Raw genomic sequence first — 7869 nt, forward strand, 5'->3', positions numbered from 1 at the left:
CCCATTTGACAGCCTGACTAACACTTTAACTAGGTTATTAATCACATTCATATCTTAAGTCTTGTACTGACTCGTCAAACTGGAATAATATATTTTTAACTATTTACTTCACTAATTCATATAAATTGCACATAATCCACATAATTTATATTTATTCACATAATATGATTTACGAAAATCTCAGTAATACTGTGAGGAATTCATCTAGGAAAGAAGTAAAAGGTGATAAAAGTATCTCCAATTATAGTTTGATTCCCCTCCTCAAACTAGACAACCTATAAGCAAAACTGATCCCATATTGGATGTTTCTCGTAATGGATTTGTTGCCGGAAGGGAAGAAGGATATGGAGAACTAGATGTTCAACGGGATAAAGAATTAAAGACAAAATCAAAGTTAGCGAAGAGAAAACCTCATTATTCTCAATACTTATAATTACAGTATCGTGAGTTTGAGGGATGTTAAGATACATTTAATATTATTATTATATTATATATTAGGATATTTTAGTTATTTAGTTTATATAGATTTTCAATATAAAAGCATACATATATAATAAATTATATGTCTGTAATAAAATTTATGTTCGGGTGATATCTTTAAACTATAATCATATACATTGAGATGGAACGAACCAACAATAATGCCTTCGATGGTGTCATGGAAAGTAATTTCATGGGGAGAATACATGAGAAGCGCAAAATGTATATACATATTTTTTTTAGGTACAATTTTTCCCTTAAATACATTATTTACTGATTTCGATTAGATATATATACACATCATTACATCAAATGGTTGGGAGATCATAAGTTTATGGTAATTTTAAAAGGAGCTCTGCCTCCAAATTTTATCTTCCTAATTAAACAGCTCTTGCTCCATTTTTGTCTTTAAACTGCAAAATATTTGTTGCACTACTAGTACAAAGTCCTTCACAAGTGTGAAAGACATGTCTACACATTATTTCACTCTTGAAAATACAAAATCTGGAAAACAAGTTTATAATCCCCTGCTTAACTACAACTTTTGACTCTGCGATAAAGATGCACAAAAGGCCCACCGGACCGGGTTTTGACCGGACCTTAAAAGGCCCGGGCTTTGACAGACCCGGGCTTTTCGGGTTTTGATTTTGGCCGGACCAGGCTTTCCAAAAATGTCAAAACCCGTTTGGGCCCTCGAGACGGACTTAACCGGGCTTTTTTTCGCGCCAGATCGGATCGGCCCTGATTTTTTTCTAAATTTAAATCGGACCGAATTTTATTAGAGATTCCGAAAATTACATATGTTAGCAACTAGATCATCGTAAAAATGTATTAGTTTACATGAAATATTTTATGAAAACATTACTTCGTTAAAAATATTTAAGTTGGCAAAAAATAAACATGTTTATAGAATAATATATTTTATCATTGTTATCCAAATATATATAATGTACTTACTATATCTTTTTTCATTATTTATGCAATAAAGTATATAAATAATATAATTAATCACAAATATGTAAATATATATGTGTTTAAAGTATTATTTATATTTATACTAAATGTGAACTCATAAATATATAGGAAAATATATTTGATTAATCAAATTTTAACTGGGTTTTTTCGGGCTTTTAATCGGGTCGATCCAAAGATCGGGCCGGGCCGAAGCCCGGGTTTTTAACCGGACCGGACCGGGTTTTACCTAAAAATATAAGGCCAGTTGAGGCCCTAAGCCCGGGCCGGGTTTGACCGGACTTTGACCGGATCGGGCCGGGCCTGATTTTCGGACGCGAACTTTTTGTGCATCTCTCGGTGATCGCTGAACTTATTTTTAAATAATTTTTTCCAGTCAAAACTCTTAAGTTATTCTATAAAAAAATCACATATCAAATTAAATTTTCAGGCTGTGATGGCAATAAGTTATTAAAGTGGCCTGCAGGATGACCTTTTTGGTAGCAAATGCATGTATGGTTTACGGGGTCAAAGCAGAACGCTCACTTGAGACCAAGTACAAAGAAATGATATTTGCACAAAAATTGTACTGTGAAACACTACGGAAGGGTGTTTTTGTTGCAGGAACAATTGTTGTGGTCGCGACAATGATTTACAACGTAGATTAGTCGGGATACTTGAGCAAGGATGCAAACCAGGTGGTTCGGTAAAACAGATTGAACCAACTCAACAACAGTGGGATTAGCCAGTTGTCCATTATATTATGCATGTAAGAGATGATGTTAAAACATTTTATCTTCTTTCTTCAATGTTGCAATGAAATTCTACCGGACACACGCATATAAAGTTTGCTAAACACATAATATTAATTCTGAAAAAACTCAGTGTGTAAAAATATAAATTTCACGCTACATAATTTTACTTAGCCCAAAATAACTTGAATGGCCATAATTGTATTCCAAGCAAATTCATTCCTAAATCCAAAAGAGAGTGCGGCATGTCACAAAAACTATCAAAGATACTGAGCTACTCTTCTTTGGTATTCTCGTCTCCAGGCTCCTTGCCGACCTCAATTACACCTTCAGAAGAGTCCCTGTCATCCTGTTCCATCGCCATCTTCCACAATTTCCTACAATTATATATTATCCTAAAATATATTAATCTCTCTATTTAACTTTTTAATTACTATTTAAATAAACTCGCACACGCATCTTGTTTTTTTTGACAAAATTCGACACAGCTGACAATGATATGAGACCCTTGCAGCAACAACATACCCCTGCATTAACAACATAGAGAATGCATTGTTTTTTCCTAAAATATATTATAGATATCCATGCATTAACAACCAACATAGTGAATGCATTGTTTTTTCCCTAAAATGTAACCTACTCCCTGTTAACTAATCTGAATAGATAAATGAAATGAAGTTCTTTGTAAGAGTAAATTGAATGTCAAGGAAACGAATCATTATACCCTGCAGTCAGGCCAACAATCATTCAGGTCCAGTTCCGGCCGCCATGTCATGTTTTTTTCAGCCAAAGCAGAAATTACCCATTCATAATCAAGAGATAAACCCAACATACTCTTTTTCTTTCCCACCAAAGCATCCTCGCTTTTCATGGAAACTTCTTTACCCTTTACAGAATTCTCTGTAAAAGTGTCAAAGTTTTCCCCACTAATTATAACTTCTGTGTCTTTTTTCCTTGAAGCTTTACTGTTTCCATGCTCCTAATTACAATTTTGCAGCAAGTCCTTCTCCCTGCAATCTAAAAACCCTTAATTTTCTATATCAAAACAATGTTAGATTTAATTATATATACACGGATCATCTTAGTTATGTAAGATTATCAAGATTAAGCAACAAACCTACCGAATAAAACCTTAATACGAAGAAAATACCTAATTATGTGAAGGTAAATATAGTTATGAAATATGCGTCTTTAAGAGCGACTTGCCTCTAGCCACGGAATAATACGAATGAAGGGGCAAGCTAATTGGACCAAACCCTCTAAAATTCTTTATATAGGAGAGCATCCCACTTATTTTCTTTAAAATTTAATAAAATTTGGGATTTCATAACTATTAGGAACAAGGTTAAAGATTGCATCCCTAGATGGTGACTAATTGATATATTATGCTTAAATTGCATCAAAATATCATTTTTTAAAATGGGCCAAGATTAGATAAAAAAATCAGTATAATTGATAAAGATGGGGTAATCGATCAAAAATAGACATTGACATGATTGATAAAAGCTAAAAAAAATATGAGAAAAAAATAGGTAATAATTTATTGGACTTTTTTGAAAAATACCCAAGTCTAAAAATATTTTTGCAAAAATACTGTTATTTTTTAAAAAATTTTGCAAAAATACTTTTTAATTTGTAAAAATACTATTTTTCAAAAAAAATTACAAAAATACAACTTTTTGGCAACTGAAATAAAGTGCATGTAACCTCAAAAAACTTTATTCAACCAGTTGCATATCTGGTTGATTTTGGTTTATCCCGTATTTTTGCAAAAAAAATTTGCAAAAAAAATCAGAAAATAGTAAAATCGCAAAAAAATTTAGAAAAATTGATATTTTTTGTAAATTCTTTAATTTTTTTAGAATAGAATATCTTGTCACCTGAGTCATAACCTAAAAAAATGGCAATTAGCTTCCCTGCAAAGCACAAGGCCCAGCTGTCAGCTGATCACGAAACATGCCCAAAATTGGGACTCAATGTCAATTTGTTCCCGGTCTCTTTCAAATACACCGTCATGCTTTCCTTAAACCTTCAATTTTTATTCGTCTACATAGCCGAACCAATCCACATAATTTTTACTGATCATAAACAATCAGTAAAAAGTTTAGAAAAAGATCTTTGACAATCCTATGGACTTAAACATTAATACTTGTCCTAACCATGAAAATAAAGATAAAGGAAAGACACTTGTAGCAAGAGCCAAGATCAGAGGAAATCTGCAAAGTTAAAATGTCTCAATTTCATTTATCTTCCTTTTGTTCTTAATCTAATTTGTGCAATTTATATCCCGTTTGTTACACGGATTTTTTTTATTTTTAATTTTATTATCATACAGTTAACTTCATTGTAGTCAACTTGTAGTACATTTGTCTATTACAATGGATGACTCATGAGTCATGATTGCTTACCTTGTGCAGTAGATGTGTTGAATAGCTATATGTAGGTCCAATACTATATGAAGCATGTGCAAGGACCATGGATCCAAAAGATTGTTCAATAACGAAGCTGCAGACAAGGGTTGATTTTGTCTAAAAGATTGTTCAATCACGAAGCTGCAGTCGAATTTGTCCTTTCAAGTAGTCCAACTTGCACACTCAATGGTTACACTGAACTAGAAGCCCGGGTAATAAACCATCCACCTACAACTTAACTCTAAAAATATTCCATCCCTATCATTGCCATGACAAAGTTTCAACAAAGGAACTCAACAATGCTGGTAAAGCTCCTGCAGTTAAATGCATGCATTGGATCCAGTGGCAAAGTCAAAGCCCCTGGAATCCCCTCCATCTTCAATCATTTACTAGATAGGCAAGAAGCAGGAAACAATTGAGTATTTGTCATACGAGGACACAGTATCATTGAATTACTTGATCATTACAAAAAAGGCAACCCTGACAAATGAGAAAAAAATGTATGCACATCCAATCAAAGACATGAAGTTTTCTGCCACACCTATTGTTCATGTGACAGTGCAGTGAAAGTGGCTTCTGACCTTCCTGAACTTTGTTGAAGTATAAAAGTATTTAGAGAAGCCTGATCATATAGTTATTTGTACCATTGAGGAGTCTGGATGCATATAGTTGCCGTTCTGGAGAACTAAACTTCCAGATATGTGATGTAGTTACCCACATTAAAGTTGCTGCTGTCAAAACATATTTTAAAAATTTCTTAACAGTATAAATAAGTGCTTATTATAAGCAAAATCAATGAGAATCTACATGCGTGCAACAGAACTCAATCAGAAAACCATGACATTAGTAGGAAACTAAACACAAAGAACAGTGCAATACCAGGTCAACAAGCATGATAGCACAAAACTACTCGTCTCGATAACAGATAAGATAGTACCACGATAATCCAAGGACACTTAAAACACACAACCAATCATGTGAAATTTCGGGACCAGAAAATAGATCATCTCCGATGCAGCCAACAAGATTTGTATCCCTAGTTCTATAAGCTTTCTGAATCTCTTGCATCTTCACATAACTAAGAGTTTGTAGATCTTGTAATTAAGTTTTGGCATCATCAAAATACGTATTCCCTCCGGAAGAGCTCACTTGACCATCACATGTCCCTTCAACCGGAGCACCAACAGGCATACCCCTGTTAGCCTGTATTTTAGTATTCTGCAGAACTAACTTTTCTTGCACCCCCACGCCAACAGTGTCAATGCACATTTTCTGTATATCGTTGGAATCAACCAGCTTGGTTGGTGCATCCAAGGTATCTTCTATCACCACATTTCGAGCTGTCATAGAAGCTGTAGTTGCATGAGGAACTATATTCTGAAAAAGAAAATAAAAAATTCAGAAAATATGTCTGGCAGAGATTGAAGACAAATGTATCTTCCCTACAACATATGAAATTTTTAGCAAAAAGTTTCAGCTAAAAATTAGTTTTGTAAACAAAACAACCAGTGTGCACAGTAAAAACTTATCAGATAGCATTCCTTATCAAGTTCAAGAAAACGATGCAAGAATATTCTCATCAACATAGAAATTCACCGACTTAACAGGAACGACAATTGATTCTTTGAATACCTGGGGCACTGTTGAAACAATGGTGGCTGTAGGAGAGCCACCAAGTAAGTAGCTTCTTACAATACTGGAAAGACTTGCCTCGAATCCATTAGGTAGCTTCACGTACTTCAAGTTATAAAATGGAGAGGGAGAACTTACAAGAAGGTTGGAAATCGAAGAAAGTGCCTAAGAAATGATAATAAAATGAGTGACATACAATATATCAGTCATTTGAATAGTAATCTAGATCTACATTTTAAAATGCACCAACATAAATAAAGTAACTAAAAAGTTTCTCATGCGTTTACATTCTGGAGTATCTTGTTTTAAAGAAGTAAAGATGATTTCAGAAGCTTAAAGGTAAATATTAACTCCCTGCAAGAACAACTAAAACTAACAACCAAAAATAATGGGAAACAAAGCCCGCAAGATAGATTTAAAAGGAGCAACTATACCCTTCTTACCTTTAAAGTAAGTCAAGTTTTGATTAATACATTTTGGTTAAATATTAAAGCTCAATGATTTGACCCTGAAAGTTATGTAAAGTACGTAGAATATATTTCAAGAAATAACTTATTTATATTGATAAAAGAGCGTATATTGACTCCAATCAGATATTCAAACTTTTGGTACCTGTTATGGATTAAAACTACTATATATAATTGTTGTATTTAATACTAAGGAACGTGAGCTTCGAGACTCGATTTGACTGCTCTTGTGTTTCGTGACTCAATCTGCCTTAACAAGATGCCTACGTACCTTGCTGATTGCCAAGGATCAAGTCAAAAAACGTAGTTCTGATTTGTGGGGGTGAGACCCCTTATATAGATGTGGGAGTTCTTGAATTGGACTTGGTATAGGAGACTTGGTGGACAAGCCTCTGAATTAGGATAGACTTAGGAGTCCTAGGAAGTAGGAAGCTGATTCCTTATCCTTTTAGGTCCCCTTGAGGCTAATCTCTAAGGATTTATATCCTTATCGGGACTCTTTTCAACATCTGATTTCTCCCTTATTAATTAATTACGAAATTAATTAATAATCAGGGCTTTTGGGCCTTTTTTATTCCACCAGGCCTGATCTGGTCCGTCAGGCTTAACCTTTCTGGTCTGAATATTATACATCTTATTATTGGGCCTAGCAGCCCACAGCTTGTACAATTAATGCAGTATTTAATTATACAATCATAATTTATTTATCCCTATCATTTGCCCCCCAACTTTTGGGAAACATTGAATAGGTTTCGCAAAAGTTAAGTCTATTTGTTCCCTTACAGGGTTTCGTTTTTTCGTAAAGTGTGGAGCGACCTACACGTTTACAACGAATTTTTCCTTTTATTTAGGAATTATTTTGATTTCCAGGAATTTTTCCCTTATTTCCGGGATTTTTCCCTAATTTCTGGAATTTTCCCTAATTTTTCTAGGATTTTCCCTAATTTTTCTGGGATTTTTCCTTAATTTCTGGATTTTTCCCTTAATTTCTGGGATTTTCCCTAATTTTCTGGATTTTTTCCCTTAATTTCTGGGATTTATCCTAATTTTTCTGGATTTTTCCCTTAATTTTTGGGATTTATCCTAATTTTCTGGATTTTTCCCTTAATTTCTGGGATTTATCCTAATTTTTCTGGATTTTTCCCTTAATTTCTGGGATTTATCCTAATTTTCTGG

The 7869-nt window shown here is 33.8% G+C and overlaps 1 long non-coding RNA gene across 2 annotated transcripts; it reads right to left on the reverse strand.

Moving 5' to 3' along the window:
- Positions 1-2233: 2233 nt before the first annotated feature.
- On the reverse strand, positions 2234-3417 carry LOC141676660 (uncharacterized). 2 transcript variants are annotated; one of them, XR_012557107.1, is made up of 3 exons: positions 3305-3417; positions 2908-3193; positions 2234-2560 (listed from the first exon to the last, which is right to left on the reverse strand). It is a non-coding gene; the product is annotated as an uncharacterized LOC141676660 (long non-coding RNA). The 2 variants fall into 2 exon arrangements; XR_012557108.1 differs by having other exon boundaries at positions 3334-3412.
- Positions 3418-7869: the final 4452 nt, after the last annotated feature.

This window comes from Apium graveolens, chromosome 8 (assembly GCF_009905375.1).
Source record: "Apium graveolens cultivar Ventura chromosome 8, ASM990537v1, whole genome shotgun sequence".
Classification (NCBI taxonomy): domain Eukaryota; kingdom Viridiplantae; phylum Streptophyta; class Magnoliopsida; order Apiales; family Apiaceae; genus Apium; species Apium graveolens.